Source organism: Strigops habroptila, chromosome 7 (genome assembly GCF_004027225.2).
Source record: "Strigops habroptila isolate Jane chromosome 7, bStrHab1.2.pri, whole genome shotgun sequence".
Lineage (NCBI taxonomy): Eukaryota > Metazoa > Chordata > Aves > Psittaciformes > Psittacidae > Strigops > Strigops habroptila.
The window spans coordinates 62,862,382-62,882,952 of record NC_044283.2 but is presented as its reverse complement, the minus strand read 5'-3'; the positions used below and the strand labels follow the sequence as shown (position 1 = coordinate 62,882,952).

The 20,571-nt window shown below is 36.6% G+C and overlaps 1 protein-coding gene across 1 annotated transcript in view; it reads right to left on the bottom strand.

Annotated features, from left to right (window-relative positions):
* The window catches only part of TTC29 (tetratricopeptide repeat domain 29), a 216,333-nt gene that overhangs the window by 151,224 nt on the left and 44,538 nt on the right, over positions 1-20,571 (bottom strand). Inside the window, exon 3 of the mRNA XM_030492984.1 lies at positions 8,108-8,176. The gene's annotated coding sequence lies outside the window, so the exon portion shown is untranslated. The remainder of the gene's footprint in view (positions 1-8,107; positions 8,177-20,571) is intronic.

The following is a 20,571-nucleotide window of genomic DNA, read 5'->3' as shown; positions in this document are numbered from 1 at the left end:
AGTGCCTCACCAGCCTCACAGTAAAGAACTTCTTCGTTATCTCTAACCTGAACTTCCCCTATTTAAGTTTAAACCCACATCACTACAGTCCCTCTCTGGCATCCCTATAGGCCCCCTTCAGATATTGGAAGGCTGCTATGAGGTCTCCATGGAGCCTTCTCTTCTCCAGGCTGAATAGCCCCAACTTTCTCAGCACGCCTTTGCACGGGAGGTGCTCCAGCCCCTTTAGCATCTTTGCGGCCCTCCTCTGGACTTGCTCCAACAGCTCCATGTCCTTCTTATGCTGAAGATACCAGAACTGCACACAATATTCCAACGGGGGTCTCATGAGTAGAGGGGCAGGATCACCTCCTTCAACCTGCTGGTCACGTGTCTTTTGGTGCAGCCCAGTATAAATGGAGGAGTGTCACATATTACTTTGCAATTCTTTTTTAGCCTGGAGATTTGGAAGGAGGTTCAGCCATGAAATAGGAGGTCTTTCCCCATGCTCAATCATCTCACTGAGATCTAAATAAAACATTGGGAAGTGAAACAAGTTGAAAGTTCTCTTCCTGAGCAAATAACTTCCTGCAAAACAACTGGTAGGCAATCCAGTCATCATGGCATACTTTTAAGAAGCAACTTTAAAATGTTTATTTTTGTACCTAGCAGTTTGCATATCTTTGTAAACTGCCACAACACTGTTAAACACAAAATTCACCAGCTACAATCTCTTCAAATTCCCGCCTCAGTCATCAGCAGTTGCTCTATCTTCAGTGGATGAAAATTGCCTAGAAATCAAGTCATTATCATCAGTCCAGCTCTTTCTATGGGGGCTATCAGAGGTAGGAACTTTTCCTACATTATACGTCTTTTTTGGCAAACCTGACAGAAATTCTCAGGTTAGCATGAAACAAGTACTGCTGCATCCAAAGTCATAACACAATCAGTATTTTACAATGATTTAAGATTTCTACAGCCAAAAGAGAAATGCCCCAGCTTCTGGGTGTCTTTCTGTTCAAAATGATCACAAATTGTTTTATTTGGAACAGGGATGATCTAAATTTCACTCAAGTAATTCTGCTTTCAAAATATACATATCAGACACTGCTGAGCCAACTTTTGTTGCCAAGAAAATACCTTTTTCTCTCTCATCTCTTCCTCTTGCTTTTAGTCCTTTCTCTTTTGCTTTATCTGTTCAGTTTTCGATCTCCAAAGTCCCTCAGCTTGAAGGAACTAACCTTCGGTTTGATGTTTTGAAAGCTTGCCTGGCCTCAGACAAGTGGGTGTGACAGTTCAGCCCCTTGTAAGGGTTAGAGATGAGACAATGTCCAGTGGAGCCCATATTTCCTCCAATTCCCTTCTATCCAAACAGAGCACTTAACCTGTGGAGTCGCCTGAATGACAAGACCCTTTGTGTTTAGCACCTTCTCTACATAGTTAAATATGAAGTAATTCTATTGATATTTCACACTCTTACTAATTTTTTGAAGGAAGAATGTATTATTAATTGTTCAGTCCCTTCTCTCTTATCAGTCCAATTAAAGTACAGGAGGTACATCCACCAAGTTGTCCTCCAACATAAGTGGAATAAACATCTGATATTTTGAGGATTACGAAGGCTGGGAAAAACACAGAAAACCCCAAAGGTTTTCAAGCTCTTCTTCTATATATAATACACAAAGGGGAAAAAAAAAAAGTGCAGTTACTTTTCCCTAATGAAAGAAAAATGTTTCAGCTTGTTGTAATTGTAAATTGTAAATGTGACAGAAAATCCCTCTTTAAAAGAGGGCCTTTCCCAAGGGTATTCAGCTTTTGCTTCCTATGAAAACCTTTTCTCCGCTCTCAAAGCATAAGCTTTCTCTCCATTTCTCAGTATTTTTCTTTGCCCCCTCCACATTTCCAACTAACTATATCGAATTCCAGTGTTGCTACCTAATTGTTCCATTTCAGTCATTTTTAATGCCGCTTATTAACACTATTTGTTTACTTCAGACATCCTGTGACTGACTTAACTGCACGAAAGGCATGTTCCCAACAAACACCATGTCTATTTCTAAATTTTTGCATGCGATATTCATTCTACTCACCATAATTTAGTTGACTTTATAATTAGATTGCACAGAAGGAACAGCCCACCTCAAGGTAAGAATCAGCTTTAAAACATTGAGAGTTCTGTAAAATGATAGCCCACTGCGTATGGGAATTGTGGTAAATCTAAAATTGCGGGGAATAGGATTATCCCTATGGCAGGTGGGAGAACACCTTGAACTGGAACCTGTCAGCAAAAAGTGCTCTAAGAGCACTTCAAGACAAGCAAGGTTTGTGAAAAAATCCAGTTTCAGTAAGTCTTACTGCATATAGTGCAGCTGGGTAGTGGTATAGACTGCTCAAGTGTCTCATGCAGGCTGAGCATGAACGGGATAATTCTGTCCCAGTAAACTCTTACATTGGTATCCTGCACAAAAGTAACTTCATTCAGGATTGTGCCCTCTACAACCTTTCACCAAAGCCATAATGCAAGTTGATGGAGTTCCCCAGAACTGATTCCTTCTGTTTGAGCTGGGACTCCAGAAACCTCAGATTTCCTCCAGTCACCCCCACTTCCCTACACATTATGTGTGGTGCTTTTCTCTACCATTCCTTCATCCTATACAGCACAAGCAAAGATGTAGAGTATTTTGTTTTGGGGCTTTTTTTTAATATGCCGTGCCTAATGAGAGCCTATATTCCTGTGTGTATGTTACAGAGAGTTCTGTGTAATGCCAATCATTCCTTTGACTTTATTGCCATACTTGGGAAAAAGTTTCTGATTAATGAGTCTTTTTACCCATATGAGCAAAAAGTGAAGAGATACCATTTAAACCCAGTGAGCTGTGGAGGTGGGCAGAGGAATCAGCAGTGTTGTTTATGTGTTTGACTGACTTACAGCTTGTTACACAACTAAAATAGTGAAGGAATTTTCTTGCTTTACTTTTTCATAGAGCACTGTGCTGAAAAATATTTTCATATACTGAGAATGTTTTTTCTAAAGTGTGGATAAATCACGTATATTTAAAAAAAAAATAAAATCCTACTCACATAAGCCTGTACATCGATGACATAGTTGGAAGCACTTTATGAAACAATGTATTAACTCAGTAAAATACAAATGAAAACTGTATATTAATTGTTTTATATGCCCTCCTATACTCATGTTTTATTAACCTTTTAATATTACCATGTGTCACATTAGCATGTGATGCTCTTCCAAATAAGGTACTATTTTTACTTGGTTTATGAAAATAAATGAGCATTTCAGATTAGCATTTTGATTTTGCATGAAAACACATAATGTTTTTTCTTGTATTCCCTGATTGTTTCAAGGGCATTGCATCATACCATAAAGCTGAAGACTCTTTCATTTTTCTTCAGATACAGTTGCTAGTTACTTTTAATTTGAGATGATATGTAAAGACTTGAAAATTTATTATTATTATCAGTACCAAATCCTAACATCATTCAGAGGATTAAGGCACTCAATAGTTTTTTTTTTTAATGTTTCTGTTAAAAAGTACAGTCATGACATACTCCACCATCACCTCATTCCCTTTCCTGACTAGAATTTTATCAGAGTAAAAATGTTAGGAAGCTCGATGAAAATACAGTTTAATGCAGCCAGTTGAATTGCCTGAGAGGAAACGGTGAATACACCTTTTTTAAAGCCTTTCCCCTCAGGCCATTAACTAAGAAAGTGGTCACTAACTGCTGGTTACAAACCATTTTGGAGGGATTATTGCTATTACCAGTATTCAGCGGTTTATGGCTACACTTTGTTAAAGACATTAGGAACTGTAACATGGATGGGCCCACAGTGTTGGGGAAAAAAAAAAAAAAAATTCTTTTCCCTTGTGATTAACAACAGGTTTTCTTCCAGTCTAGATGTCTCGAATAATGGGTTCATTATTTGTCGTACCTCTCAATGCTGTAAGAAAGGCTTTTCATTATGGATGGGATTCAAATGAAAAGAGTGGAAATCTAATATTGACTTCTGGAAAAGTATAACTCATATAGAAACCACCACACCTAGACTAGATTTCAACCATTTTCAAGAATTTTAGCTGCTACTAAGAAGTGGTTGACAGAACAATATACAGGAGCTTTCTCTTCCTGTGATCAGCTGTTTCTTGGTGAAGGCGTTAGCACTGCTGAAGAAATGAACAAGGTTATATATTCATCTTGTATAACGAAGTAGTGTAAGTCTAAGAAAGGGGTTTTGATCAACATGTTTCTAGCACTCTACAGTTAGTTCCATTTGCTAATTATTAAAATTTACATAATCTATAGTATTAGCAAATATGGGGCAGCCTCAGCTGTAATGGAAAGTGAAGAATCATAGAAAGTTCAGCGCCTAATTATGAAAAGTTCTGTGGAGCTCCAAAAACCTTTCTTTTATTCTTTTTCTAAGGATCTCTATCTAAGAAGATATTTTGACAGCTTAGTTGTATAAATGATATTGTTGAGTGAGAATACAAATTACAAACACATTATTTGCATGGCAAATGTGTTTTTCACTCTATCCTATTCCCCTCCATCTTTTAATTTTTTTAAAAAAGCCACAGATCAGAACATATCATTAGCTATGCTTCTTAGCGAACCTGACTTTTCTTGAGAAATTTACATCTTTCTCTCATTTTCTGTTAAGGTTTCTTACCCTGTTTTCTCACCTAAAGAATTATAATGAGGTAGAGTGAATGAGATCTATGGGGAAAGCAGTGGACCTAGAGACTAAAGGTAAAAGGATGATTGATGGTATGAAATTACCATAAAAGTACAATCAGGATCAGATTTTAAAATGAATTTTTAAGCAGCCTAAGAGATACTCTTTGATTTGTAGTCTGGTGGAATGGATAATGTCTCATTCAGTGTATAAAGTTTCTCACTGTGTGACTTGAGCTTTTTCTGATCTTTCTGACTGGGAGTAAAATGGAACCAAAGCATAAAGTGGTTTTTAATGCTGAAAATATCAAACGCAATATTCTTAATGTCAAAACCTAGGCATAGCAGGTGAGAAAAGAAAAATAAATATAAGAAAATTACAGTGTTGGTATTATTGTATTAAAAACACTCTCTTCTTGAGCACCCTATTGATCTATAAAAATATTTTACACCTAAGGAAAGGGTCAGATCTTTATGTCGATGTGAAAAAAACCCCAATCTTTCAACAGCTTAAGATTTAAGTATTTGTGAATTTAAAAAAAATCAGTAAAGCCTACCAAAATATTCAAATACAAGACAAATACTATGATTTATGTCTAGCTGAGCAATACATTACGTAAGTTTTGTGATCTCTGTTTTAACTAACAACAATTTACAGTGCATTTGGGGGACACTTAAAACACAGCTTAGTGGGTATTTAAGAATATAAACTCTTCAGTGAAATTATTCCTATGTAATTACATCAAATATTAAAATAAATTTAGCAAAGTTTTAAGTTGAAATTACGACATTTTTATCTTTCTGATTTAGTGCAACTAATTGGCGCTGTAGGATTGATGTTAGAAATGATTACGCTCTCGACAGGCTCTTTCTTTTAACAAAATTCCTGCAACCGTGAATTCTTGTTTTTTCTCCCCCACACTCTCTAGCATTATTTATTTAATTTAGAGGATTTAAGTATGATGGTAACACTTTAAAATATGAATTCTTTTTTGTACGCTAATTCACTTTTCTTTCATTTCAAAGGAAATTTATGATTAATTTCTTTTCTACTATATATGTAATAAAGAAGGATGTGAATACCTGTATAGTATAACCTCTAAGGGTTTCTTTTATTATATTGATCCTTACTATATGGTTGGATATTGTAATATTAAAATTACAGACAATATTTTAAAATAGTTTAGCATTATAAAAAAAATTCCTAAGATTTCCAACAATTGCTTCTTATGACAGTTTTCGTTTTTTTCCCTCCTACTGACAGTTCCCATAATGACTTTAATCATATAGTCTGGAAATGGAGCAGGTTACTGAACAGCAACAAACTCACTGGTCAATGTCGGTGTCACTTTTCTGGGAGCAGGACTTTTTGAGCATCAAGGAACTAATTTTAACAGCCTGCTGGAAAAGTGTTAAGTGCATTAACTCCCTGTCAATCACATTTTTAGCAAGCTGGCCAAATTATTATTATTTGGCTCGAGACATTCTATTGAAACTTATTTGTATGTTATTCTTATCTGTGTACCTTATGTGACTAATGATGATTGTTTATGGAGAGGTGCCTGTCCAATTATTTTTGAAGGAACACAAGAATACAGAATGACTGGAAGCATCAGGTTTTTGCCAGAGAATGCCTCAGGTAAGAGGAGAATGGCTAGAGGCTATAAGGAATCACAAGAGACAAGTCAGAGTCGTAAATTGGGAAACTGACATATCTCATCTAATATACTTGCTAACTATGCCTTTAAAAACCTTGACATTTAACTAAGTTTGTGGAAAAGTTATAGATTTTGTCCTTTTCTATTGGCTATAACTCATTAATATGGTGAATTAAGGTATTTATAATCATTACCAGCATTAGCAGACTAGCATACGGGATCATTTAGAGATCCAGTTAAGTGCCTAACAACTGCTCAGTTGTTTATATAGGTTCTGCCTTTTTCAAAGTCAAGTCAGTCAAAAATGATATTGCAAGTTATTTACCCTTTTGGTACTTCAGTGTGTGAAATGGGATGAAAGAATGCTGGTATTCAGCTGAGGCATTTAAATAATGCTTTGGAAGTCCTGGCCTGCTTAGAACAGACTGCAATCTTTACTCTAAAATGGAAATTTCTGATGGTTTCAGGAAAAAAAAAGGTAGCATAAAAACAATCTTTGCAGTGAATGCTGCCTATTAACTCAAATCGATTTATATACATCGGGGACAGCTTTTTTTTGGTGAAAATAAACTTTGTCTTTACCCATTAAGGTTTCAAGGCGAAGACATACTGTGTGATTAGCTACATACCCTGCCCCATTTCCAATTCTGTATATACAGATTTTTATATGGGTGAAAAATCTAATTTCTGTGTAAAAAATAAACCAACAAAAAATCAAGCTATAGAATTCTGTGAAATGAACAACAAAAGGAACTCACTGCAGTATGAAAACTGGAGATGATCACGAAAAAGCAGGAGGAGGCACTATAGCACAATAGCTAGAGAACACTAAGTTTTAATTTCTGAAGAGTTTTCCTGTGAGAAGAATTAATTTAAAACAATATGCTTTGTAAGCAAGCATTTTTATGCTCAGGAAGTGCTATAATTATTCCAAAATAAGGGAAAATGTGAAGGGGGCTAGTCAATGGGGGCAGGGGGAATCTATTAGGGATTGTTTTCCCAGGGCAGGAAACTGAAATTCAGTAGGAAATGGCATTTTGACAAGCACTTTGTATTTCCAACCAAAATGGAATCTTGCTCATTTAATGCAACTGGAAAACAGTTAATTGAGGCAAAGCCCCCACCTTAATCTTACACATGAGAAGCTATACTGACTTCTATAGGATTTAACTCTTCCAGCACTAAGAGTTCATTGCTTTTACCTAATGTACGTTAGAACATGAATAAATTATACAGTTACATATTACAGTAGGAGAGAAAATGACTACTACTGTTCAGGTTGTATGACGTTTTCCATGCTATCCCCATTTTCAGCAGCTCATAACTTTCTGAAAACTTATGGTTGCCAGTTGAAATTTTCATAGCTTAGGTCTCTGTTGGATCCAAATTATTTTCCGAATGTTTCAAGGACTCCTTCCATTATTTCTGGATATGTGTGAATAAAAACATATAGTCCATCAAGCAAACATTCTTATTTCTCCTGCACTATGCTGTTGTCCAAATGGAAGGTGAAAAAAGGATCATTTTATGTGAATTTATGGGCTGCAAATGAATAATTGCATCTCTGCATTTGAGTAGCCTAGTTGCTTTGGGAAATAATGAAAATCTTAGAGGAATTTCTCTGTTAGGTAATAAATACTTTAGGTAAGAAAAGAAATAATTCTTATCTCAAGAGGCTGTAAATTAGGGAAACAGTCAAGGCAAAAGACAGGCCACACAAGGATGAACTTATACAAGTGTGTGTGCTACTATTCCCTTTAAAGTTCCCTTACCTTTTTTGTGAACAGAACATGAGAAGTGTGTGAAGACAACTGTGAAACCTTCAGGCAATGTTTTCCAATCTACAAGAAAGAATTTTAAAGAACAAGAACTTTACTATGAGGAGCAAAGTATAGCAGTAAATACACAATATTACACAGCCTCTTATTTCCTAATATTAATATACAGCCTCTTATTTCTGCTGTACTGGTCTCTGTCATTCAATACTCTGAAAAAAGCCTTTACAGATCTCACGTGTTCCCACTTTCTTCTGTCAGAGAATATTTTTCCTGCTACTAGTAACTCAACTAAAAAATCAACATGAGGAACTCAGTTCTTTTTCTGTAAAATTCCTCCATCTTCTCCTAGTTCATGTGCGAGAAGACAGGAAAGTATCCCAGACGTACGTTGCTGTGCTGTTTCCATCATTCATAATAACATATCATCATTCTTCACAGACCTCCTCTAATTTTTAATTAGACCTTCTCCAGTCATCATTCTCATTCAGTAGTCTGAAATTAATCTTCTTATTCTATTTTGGTGTCATTCAGTTGGTATTTTATCTGTCCTTCCTCGTAAGTTCTTCTGGTGTCGCTTCCATGTAAATCAGCAGGCATTATAAAGTGTTGTTAGCATTGTCTTTTGGTAGATATTCAAAATCAAAAATCTCTTTGAAAACAAAAGTCTATGCATTACAACTCCATCTTCCACAATCTTCCATTTCTCATTGGTAAAATAATTTTCTTTGCCGGTAGAGACATGACTGTCATAATCTGCCCATCCGAGAACCTTTAGGTTATACCACGAATATTTTTGGAGGGGCTCTGACAGAAAACCTATGGCAAATTGGACTGTGGTGGGCTGCCCCTTCTTGTTCTTTGAGCTTTTTGCTCTTGGTTTAATACTTCAGCAAATGGGTAGCAGAATAGAACATTTTGTTGGGAATCAGTTCACAGCCAATATCTTAGTATAAATATGTTCACATCAGCCTTTTAAAATAATATGCTAGTCTGGGAAACCAGGCAGCTGAGAAACAGTCACAGAGCCTGATCTGCTGCCCCAGCAAGGTGCACAAGTGAACAGAGGGATGAAATGCTGCAAGTTGCACCAGATCTTGTAGGACAAGTAACATAGGCATGGGTTTTCTTAGTTCCAAGTGCAGCAAGGCTGTTTTATCCTACAAACTTGATACTTCTGTGATCTTCAGCTCATTAATTTAAATAAAATGACTAAATAAAAGTGTGCAAGAGAATATCAACTACAATCACTAGAAGTAAACCGTTCTGAAGAGGCAACCTGGAAAAGAGAACATCTCCCCTCCAGAGTGAAAAAAAGGATGAGGAAGAGTTGCTTTCTTTCCTCCTTAACAGAACTAAGTGTCTTAACAGATGATGCTTAGTTGATAAATTTGGACAAGAGATTGGGAGAATTGTTTCTTATAAAATTCTGAATGTAATCTCCCTTTCTGCATTTACAAAGCAAGTGGATAAACAGAAAAGAGGAAAAACAACATCCCAGTTCCTGTCAATTCTTTGGGTACTGTATTAATTCTGTAAATACATTTCCATAAATGAGAATGGATTGTTACATCTTTCTCTGGAAGTCATGCAAACGACACTATGCCAAGTTTTCATGCTGGATCTAAAGTTGCAGTTAGCCTTTTCTGTAATACTGTAGACTAAAACCTGAGTCCCCAACTTGATCAAAATTCTAGCTCCAGCCCCAAGCTTCATTGCTTAAATAATGCATCTTGTTTCAGTATTATTTTATATCTCTTAATATCCTGCTTTCTGTTGGATAATTGGTGGGAATAAGTGAGTAATCATTTGGAGTAATAGTAGTGGTAAATTAAAAAGCAATATGAAAAGTTTTTGTTGCAGTATGAGGTCCTGTCATTGTGAAGGTCAGTGAAATTAGCAAAGGAAGTTAATACAAGATGCATACAGTATATTAGCTAAATTTGTAAGTGTATTTTCTGGAAAGGTGTACATGTAAGTCTTCCAGTAGAAAGTACTGTTAATAAAATGGCAGCTCAGTACATTCAAACCCTACGAGTATTTAAGTACTCTAAATGCATTGGGCTGCCCATGTTGTTTTCAGATTGTTCTGTTCAGCATGCAGGCTTAGCATCGTGTATGTAACAGCTGCTGACTTCAGTGGGGCCTTTAATCCTACACGAGTATATCTCTTTCTGCTTTACAATTCCAAAATCTATTTAATCAGATCAGAGACATGTGCATCACTGGACATGAACAGAATAATTATAGAGAAGGGACTGGAAAAGTACATGGAACATTTGTATTTTTAGCAAAACAACACTTGCGGATATACTTTAGTACTTATATTTTCTTGTCTTACTGGGGTGTATGGGAAGGCAACAACAGAGTGTAACCTGTTCTGTATAAGTATTCCTTAATTCTGTCATGTATGAACATTTAAGAATGAGGAATGGAGACTCAGCAACCACTGCACCCGTTGTGGCATTGCCTCCCCAGCCACCATGCATGGTTGGAGCTGTGGGTTAATGTTGTGGCATGGGAGAATGGAGAGACAGGGTTGGCAGCTGGAGTAAGCTCTATGCTTCCCATCCGCTTTCCAAACAATGCTTCTTTTGTACCACTATGCTATGTCTTTCAGTATTTTGGATATGGAAAAAGGGAGAGTCCTGTAGAGCCTCAGAATGTGGTGCAGGGAGAAGCGTATGAAGGCACAGGCAGGAGGTTTAAGATGGAACGAGAGCTGAGAAGGAGGGTAAGAAATGAAGGCATTGAGGAACAGAAGACAAAGCCTTTGGACCTGGTAATAAAAAGAAGAAAAAGAACTTCTTCTGTATTAAAAAGTGATAACCAGGCAGGAGCCCATGGATAACCTAATTTATCTTTCCCCATAGCAAATTTATGTGATCTGAGGTTCCAGATTGTTTTGATACACAAGTACATCTGTTAATTACTATTATATAGTTTGATCTTGACCCACTTGAGTCAGCAAGCCCTTTTGCTCACTTTTGTTCTATTTATCTAAAACATAAACCAGTATTTCTGTTAAGCAGCTAACCCCATAAATTAAAAAAAACAAACACAATAGTAGCATTTGTCTTATGTCATATATGCAATCCTTGCCAAAGGGAAATCAACATAAGCCAGGGGTAACCGCATCAAGTTTGGTTCCATTCCTGACTCTGGTTGGCTTTGTCACTAGCTTGCAGGACATGCTTATTCTAATTGCATAGCATTCAGTGCCTTCATTTCCTCAGCTGTAGGAGTTGTATAATAACTTTTATTTTATTTATAAATATGTAACAACACTTTAAAGAAGTAGATATTATTTTTAGTTGAATCAATTATGCCTGAATCTCAAAGTATTTACTAAGTCTTGGCAACACCTTTCACTGGATGAATGAGGCCACCAGGGTAGACAGAACACGTAAGTCCATGTGAATGGAGCCATTAATTTGATCTACTTATTTTTATCTTTTTTCTTCCTTCTGTATCAGTATACCTGCTACTGTTGTGCTGGAGAAATCTAGGCTTGGCCATTTAAAGTAACTATGTTGAACATCATAGTTTATAAATAACACACAAGTATCTTTGCAGAGTCCAAGACAGGAAATATGTAACTCCCCTTACTCTGTTCTAGTCAGTTCCTTATCTCAGTGTGTCCTTGACACATGTGCAAGTCATCAGTCTGCTTTACAAGAGTACATTCTCTGATTTTATTGGTGAAAACAGTTTTAATAGCCTTCCTTTCTGAAAATAACTCTGAAACTGACATCTCCATTAGATTCATGTGTGTTTTACTGAAATGATGTTCTTCCAACAGCCTGTTATGTTTTCCCTGCCTTTGTTCATGTATTGCTAATAAAGCAGCCCCAAGAGTCACTTTAGCTGTGTCCCAAATTGTCTTTAGTTGCATCAAGAATATTATTTAGATTGGAGTAATATCTAATTACTTGTGCAGTTTTATAATTACTTGTGCAGTTTTATTTTTATCAACATCTAAGTGATTGTTTAAAAAGCAGTTGTTATATCTTCAGAACTTTCCATCAGTATTTCTATCTGTGGTTTTTGAGATACAATTGCCTGATACTTAGTATACCTGGATGTAGGATGTAGCATTTATTCTCACTGTTGAGTAAATGATTTCTCAAAAAAGAATTGCAAGTAACATACATCACTTTTTTCTGCTAGCAAGGGTTGCTTGCAGCAGTATCAGGGAATGGTTATCATCTACTGTCTTCGAAAATTGCTTACCCATTGCAGGTTTAATAGCAACAATCTGTTAGCTGAAACCTCTTATAGCTAACCTAATCTGAATTCAGGCAAATTAACATTAACTGCTGAGACCAATGTGTAGTTGATATTAAAAAGCACAGATTAATACCAGGAAAGCAGCTAGCCTCAGTTTTCCTCTAAACAGTTATATTTACCATTCACTCTTTAACAACTATTGTTTTCATAAGTCTTATTTGCAGCTTAGAATTTCCCCTGTCCTCAGTTTACATTTTTCTAAAATTATCTCAAAAAGAAAAATAGAAAAGACATTGCCACCTCCATACTGTCAAAAAACCATCTGCTACTTCCCATTTCCCAGTATGATCAACACTAGCAAACGGGAGATGGTTTATAAAGCCCATGCTTTTAGCCTGCCTTAAGCTTATCAGTAAATTTTCATCAACATCCATCTGTCGTGAAATGCACTGTTATCCCTGTTTATCAATGGAGAACTGAAGTAGAAGAAAACAATTTACTCCATCTCATACCGAAAGTTACGATAGAACTAGGACAGAGCCTGAATTCCTTCATTTTAATAGAAAGCTTTAACAATGTATCACATGAAATTGCAAACTGAAAAGATATAAATTTGGCAATTGAATTAATAATGCCTCCATTGTTATATGAGGAGGAAAAGAACAATTTGTCTTACTTTTATATTACACTTCTTCTTTTCCATGTCTTTGAAAGTCTCCCAAATTCAATATGTTTTGGGGCGTCTGTGTTGGGGTTAATCTTTTGGGGGAAAGGCAATTTCTGGAATACTTAGGGACTGATAGGAGAGTAATTTTCAATGCAATTGGTTTAAGAGTGGCAGGTCCCAGTGTCTCTGCTTTACATAGCATGTTTGCAACTGTCACTAAGGGTCTGTAGATCTATCGGAAGGATGGAGCTGGAGAAGCAGTATTTGATGGCTGTGAGGCAATGTGTGTTGGATTATTTGTTGGTAAAAAGAAGCTTCTCTTGTCTAGTGCTGTTAGTACCCTTCATTGGATTCTGAAGATTGTGACTAATTAAAACAAGAAACAGGTGGTTATTTTTCAAAACAAATGATAAGTCTGTAACTAGAACACGACTGTAAAGTCATTATTTTAGGGAATTACTCTGTTGCCCTACTTGTTACAGCATACAATAATATCTACATGTCTGTAAATTTCTCTTACTAGTGAATTGGCAGAGTTGTCCTTCCATGCAAACTTTAAGACTCTGTAAGTGCCATGGTTTTGTCCTAAATGTTCAAATTATAATCCAGGTTTTAATTCTGACTATTAAACTGCTGGTGCATTGCCTATGGTAAATATAAACAAACTTACTGGAAAAGAAATACCAGCTCATATTTGGAATATCACTATTATTATCTTAGTGGAGGGCAGAACACTTACTTAAGTAAATATTTTGTCAAGACTTTTGGGCTGAATTACTGTGCCACTATTGGCAGGTAGATGTGCACTGTAACACACCTATGATGAGAACCAACCTACCATCTTTTGGTGGTCTAGATTTTGTGCTGTGTAATTTTTCTATCGTACAAGATGTTCTGATTTTTAGACAGTGTCGCGTGGAGTAGAGCTTTTGTCTGCTCTCACTGAAAGCAGTTTTGGTGTCTGGGTTTAGCTCTTCTGTGTTTTTCTGACTGTTCTTATTCCTGGAGCTGTTTCTGAGGGTAGTTAGGAAAAGCCACTGACAACAGCAGATTCTTTCATCATGTTGGTCTTTCTATCCTCTGACAAGGTTGACAATTAGCAACTGAATATGCAACAGCTATAAATCTTGTAAAATGATTAGCCAAAGGCTACCATAATTCATACACTCCTAAAGATTGAGAAGTGTTCCTACCTAGCTGGGGTGCCTTCCAGATTTAATTCAAGTTACACTTTGATTTAGCCTAACTGAAATAGAACAGCCATTATGCAAATGAAGAAAGAAACAAACAAATATGTGTCATTTTTTTGTTTGTAGGCCTATACTTACAAAGCTTAACTTTAAAGATCACAAAGGATCATATAATGTAAACATCACCTTCATAATAAATGTTAATAGAAACATAGAAAAAAGTGAACCGCAACTCCTGAATTCCCTATTGCTTTCTGTTCAATCTAAATACACTTTTTTTCTTGTCTTTATGGAGCCAGGAGATGATTAAAAAGCTGCAGGAAGTTTCTTTTCTTTCCCACCAACATCAAGTAGTTAGCAACAGGTAACTACGGTCAAATGCCTGTAGTTTTCCTTAGCACGCACTTTACAGTTGGAAAAAAAGGCAAAAAGTAACTTTAAAGCCATGTGTACTACTGTGCAGCTTTGATACTTTAACTTTTGCTTTTTCTATCTGACTTACAAGGTATTTAGAAGATTTTACTGGTGTTCACAGCCACGAGGATAAGCACACTGAAAATTTCTATGCAGAATCAACACAATGTTTTAGTGTAATATAGTAACAGAGTCAAGTTAACACTACTGGCTATTGCATCCAAAAGCTATACTATCAAATGAGTATAGAAGTCGACCCTGTTCAGAGCATATGCTCTCCCTTGCACTGGAGTAAAGTGAGCACTTCCATGAGTTACTGTGTGAGAATTCTCCAGTGTTTTCTTCATACATGTGGGGTAATTTGGGGAAAGCAAGGGAAGGCAACTGGAACTTCAGTTGAGCTAATCTGCAACCATGCTACTGAATAGTTACATTAACCACTGATGTGTTCACAGAAATCCTGGCAAACATCTCTCTGATGGCTATTTGGAGTGAGAAGGGCCTTTGACTGCCTTCCACATCATGAAATGTATGATAGAAACTTGTTAACGAAAATACACAAAATGGCCTTAAATTACATGATTTGAAGGTCATTTTGCCTAGGGTATTTGTCACCCCCACATCAGTTTTAATCTGATGAATCCTTGAGGAAGGCAAAGAGATACAAGCCCAGCACAGTGAGAGCTCTGATAGTCCTGTCGTCATTCAGCACACTGCCCTATGAGACTCTTATGACCTAGGATCAGAAAAGTCTAAAATCATCACGCACAGGTATGTGAGTGTCACTAGGCCAGATCCATTTCAGGAATCATTTTACTGTAGTCAGTGAACAGACAGGGATGGTTAATGTTGATAATTAACTGTAGTTTACACTGTAATGCAATTAACACTGTTTTCATGTGAATGAATAACATTTTTAATGAGAAGAGGTTACTGTGTAATCCCATTTTTATTCCATACTTATTGTTATATATTGTATATTTTGTTCTTTTAAATATTGTTAATATTCTCCAACCACACTGTGTACAACAGCGCATCTCCCTTTTGATTTATAACATATGTTTATGAGACTGAAAGCACATTAGATTAATAGAGCCACTGTCAATTAAAGCACTCCTCTAAAAATGCAGTTTATGGGCTCAACAAAGTCTCTTGCAAAAGATCAGCCCTGGAAGGTTCTGGGGGAACAATCTGGGGCTATTTTAGTCAGCAGGGAGCTGAACTCTGAGCTCTCACTGCTCAGCACAATTCATAGCTGCCTAAATAGCTTTATAATTCAAGAATTTCATCTCATCTTAAGCGCCAAAGTAGAATACGAATAGAGGAGTGACCTTTATTCAGTAACTCAAACCATGAAACTCCTGATTTGGAAACAATCTGGAAGCAACTGCAAGCTTCCCTGTGAGCAATCCCACCGCACACAAACAAGAACATCCTGTACTACATGAAGAGACATCAGATTTAGCTTGGCTTGAACGCTTTACCGGGTGGAGATGAATTTCTGAAAGGAAAATCTGTGGTTTTCTTTGCCAAATATATGCATGAAGAAAACACCCTTCGGTCCTGCTATTATTATTTGTCCATTAAGAATAGTCAAAGTCCTGGTCTGTATACATTTCCAGCAAAAATATGTCTTTTCAGTCAGGTGTATTTTACCAGAAGAAATTTCCTCATGGTAAGAAGCAAAAAATCATTAGACTGTTTGTTGTCTCTCTAAAATGTACTTAGCAGCAGTAGCTGTGATATGGGTTTTACTGATTTTCATTTAAATAAAAGATTTTTTTAAAATAAATTTTATGAAGAAAGCAAATTCTTTTAATTAAAAGATTGAAAAAGATCCCATTTAACTAATGCAAGACAAACTACTTCAGAACTAATTTAATAAGAGAAAATTTTCTATTCATTTTTCAGGCACAGTTCTTATAAACCAGATAAACACAAAATAATCCTTTGTAGCTGTTGCTTAAAGATATCCCTGGCTCCAAAAGATCTCTGTATACTGAACCAAAGTACGCATCCAGCGTCTGGCAGCTTTGTTATACTTAAAAAGAAAGAAAAATACAGAAGGATGTGCAGTGTGGTATGACTGGGAGAAAAGAGATTTTTATATTTTCTTCATTTTCTCTGTGATGCTGTGTTGGCAATGTTCATATTAATTTAATTTTGTGACTATGTTTCTTCAGTAAATATTCAGTCCTGCTGTAGCAGATGATTGGGGATTGCGTTGGCAGAAGCTTCAGCTTTTATTTTTACATTCTGCTGTTGGTCATTTCAGGCAGCATTCAAGGAGTGTGCATATTAAAAGAAAACGCACTTCAAGCACATAGCTGCTCTTGCTTCTCTCACTACTGTATGAAGGACGTCTTCATTTACATCACTGGAATGTAGAACTAGTTTCAGAAGAGCAAGATGAGGCCCATGAGGTCTGAGTCCTCACAGGCTCACAGCCGCATCTAGTTATTCATCAATGCCAACGGTTTGTGTACACACAGAGAGGCTCTGAGAGGACACACTTCCATTGTACAGACCAGTGTAAAAGACAGCTAAACAGAAAGACTCATATAGGGCCAGTAAGTTTACAATAAATAAAAGGAGCTGATCTGTAATAGACATTTCCACTTGGACATTTTACAATGAGTACTACGTTCATCAAGCATCCTTTGAGTAGCGGACACTTTTGTTTAAAGAAAGGAAGCCTGTATGCTGCAAGAGCAACTGCTGATGGCTGTGCTGCTACAAATCCTGTCTACTGACAGTATCAGAAATGGTTGCTGAACACAAGTGCTGTCCACAAGATCCAGAGTCACAAAGCTGTACTTGAGGAAGAATACACAGAGTGGGCACAGGTTAACGTCAACGATCAGGTGAGTTTGAAGGTAGGATATTTGCCCAAGAGAAAATTCAGGCATTTCTGAATTTTTGTCTTGAACCGAAACAAGAAGGCAGCATTTCTAAATTTGCTACTGAATTCCCCCAAACTTCAGGAAGAAGAGATTTTGGACAATTCAACATAAATATAACAATACAGAAGCAATCTTTAAAAATAATAAACTTCCTCCCCCCCAGTGTCATCAATTTGAGATTAACTAGTGGAACTGTGAATATACTGACAACCAGAAGGGCTGTGCAAGGTAGTTCTGAGAATAGGAAACTAGAGATATATTTGACTAACACTCCAAATAAAGCCTCATTACCTCCAGTTGTTCTCTTCCACTGGAAGTAGAAATGAAGTAGAACTCATCTTTTCCTCATGACATTTCTTTTAATGTCAGTTAAATGGAGGAGACTCCAAAGATTCTCAATGGAGTTTCTTCTGCCAAAATATACAGACACCATCCTCATCAAAATCAATATTAAAAAGTGAGGAACCAACCATAAAAGACCCCTACGAAAACCATGGATACCCGTTCCACATTTTAGTGTGTGGTAAACTGCTGCTAGAGTTTCTCAGCAGGAATCATCAATATAGCCCCAAGAGACCAAATGACATCTTTGTGACTGGCTATTTATCTCTATCTCACTTATGTCAGGAAAATTTGTACTAAAAGCATAACAAATGATTCTTGAATTTGTAATATCTAATTCATGTGATATAACTAACTGCTCAGTGATATATTAATGTCAATCTCAGTTAAACTGGTCCAATTTTTTTTCAGTTGCTCCCAGAAATGAATGTCACCTTATAAACTGTACTCATTTGGAATGCATTGAGTATAATGCAGTACAATGTTACCTTCCAAAACCAATTTACGATGGTTTTAGTATACATATGTGTTAGTATGTCAACCTGTACCAGTCCTTTAGCCAGTAAGGAATTAAACCACTAAGATTAACAAAAGCTTTTAAAAGCTTTTTTCTTCAGCTACATCAGTGTAAAAACAGAGGATGAATCTGTGAACCCTTTTTTAAGTGGGGGCAACTGCTAGAGATGAATGCTGCAGTTTGAGAAAGAAAGGAGAGGAAAAATGGTCAAGGCAAATTTCATCAAAGACTAAGCAAGAAAAGGCCTGAAGCAGCCATATTCTTGCTGGCACTTTATATTGTTCTGGTTCATATGTGTTTACACAATTGTGTCATAAAATGAATGAAGAAGACATACTGGGAAGAGTAAAGTTACTTTCTGAGAGAAGGGAGAAAAAAGTATATCCTTTGCAGAGGGTGGAGGAGAAATGTATGTAGACAAGAAATGAGAAACACCTGTGCTGAAGAAAGTGGGAGCCATGAAGAAGAACTCAAAGGATTAAAAAGAGACAGTAAGACACATAGCATGAAAGAGGAGAAAAAGAAACCTTAGGGATTTGGGGCATGGTTTAGAAAAAGGAGAGATGAAATACAACTAAAGGCTGTTTTGGTCATATGAAAAAGAGAACAAAAACAGGTGGCAAATACGATGAATGAAATTTTAAAAAATATTAACATTAGAAGGTTTCCATGACAGTTTTTTAATTAAGATTCTCATATAAAGCATGACTCTGACTGCAAGTCTGAACAGGGCTGTCTGCAGGATGCCCAGATGCATCTCATTGTCCCACCACACAGAGGCTCTCTTAAGCAGCCTTTGTGTGTTCTGGTTTAGAATTACAGTTTCTAAGTAAAATAATTTCCCAGTCTGGAGGTTGCTAAATGACAGGTGTAAATGAAGCAAAAGGTTATCTCTTTTATGAGATTTAGAAGCTGCAGGCTGATTTGTATAAGATTTTGAATTTGGTCTGGCTTGCAAATAGATGGAAACTATTAAAGAACAGTGTTAATTTTGAAAAAAGAACTTAGACATTTTTAAGCTTTTAAGCCAAGTGAAATAATACTACTGAGGTATATGAATTTTTCTTGCATGTCAGGGGCAGACATTACTTCCAAGCCTTGTTTAATGCTTCAAATACATATATGACATTTCAGAACTGACCATTTAGCTGAATGATCAACTTAAACACATATATCGAAGACAGTGCGACATAGTGACTGGTTTAGGACTGGGTATGCCAACGATTAAGTGCTGTCGAGATTTTCTGGAGAGTATAAAGAAAATTTCAGCTCTTCTTTAACCTTAAAATCATCCCCATCCCTTCCACAAAACAAGAGAAATTTTCCAAGTAATTGTGTTACATTTTGCTAGGTCTCATGAGGGTTGCTGATATATAGTAAGCTCATAGGATAAAAGACACTGGCCACCTCTGAAAAAGGTTAGTCTCTATTTCACTGTGTAAAAAGAGATAAATTGGTTGCAGATAGAACACTGAGATACAAAATCAAACTTTAGAATCCCTGTCTTAGCATGTATATGCCAAAAAGCAGCACCCAAACTATTGTCATGGTGATTTCAGGAAAGATGACACCGCTTCATAATGGCTCTCTGCATTCTGCAACCTTGGTTTCCCTGCAGTTACCATCTTTACTGTCTTATGAAACAATCTCCAAGTCTTTTTTGCATATCTCATTTGCATGGTTGCTGGTCCAATATATTTCCTGCTACCTGTGTACATTTCCTCAGTATCTTAGTTTGTGAATGATTACTTGCTGAACAGGGCTTCACAGGTTGTTGATCACAGTGTGTAAATAGTTACAATCAGTGAGGGCATACAAATATAAGGAATTGCCACAATTTATTATGCAAAATTTAAGTGACTTTTAGAATCAGATCAAGCACATTTTCCTCTATGAACATGATGCAGCAATAAGTGTCTCCTCTGCCCCACCAACTGCAGAGAAGCTAATTTTGTTTTCCATTTTATATTACATTGCAGGGAGCATGTTGTGACTAAATGTCTTTCACAGTTTGTGCTATACATTTATCTCATGGAGGTTTATAGAGTAAGAGTAAAGCAGTTCTATGGCTGCTCCAGCAAAAGTGCCAGGGTAAGCAAAGGAAACCTTTATTGTCCCCCAGTCAAACTCACATTTTTGCAGACATGTCCCCTCAGATCATAGGGTTGACACTAAACTTTGCACATCGTGTTTCCTAC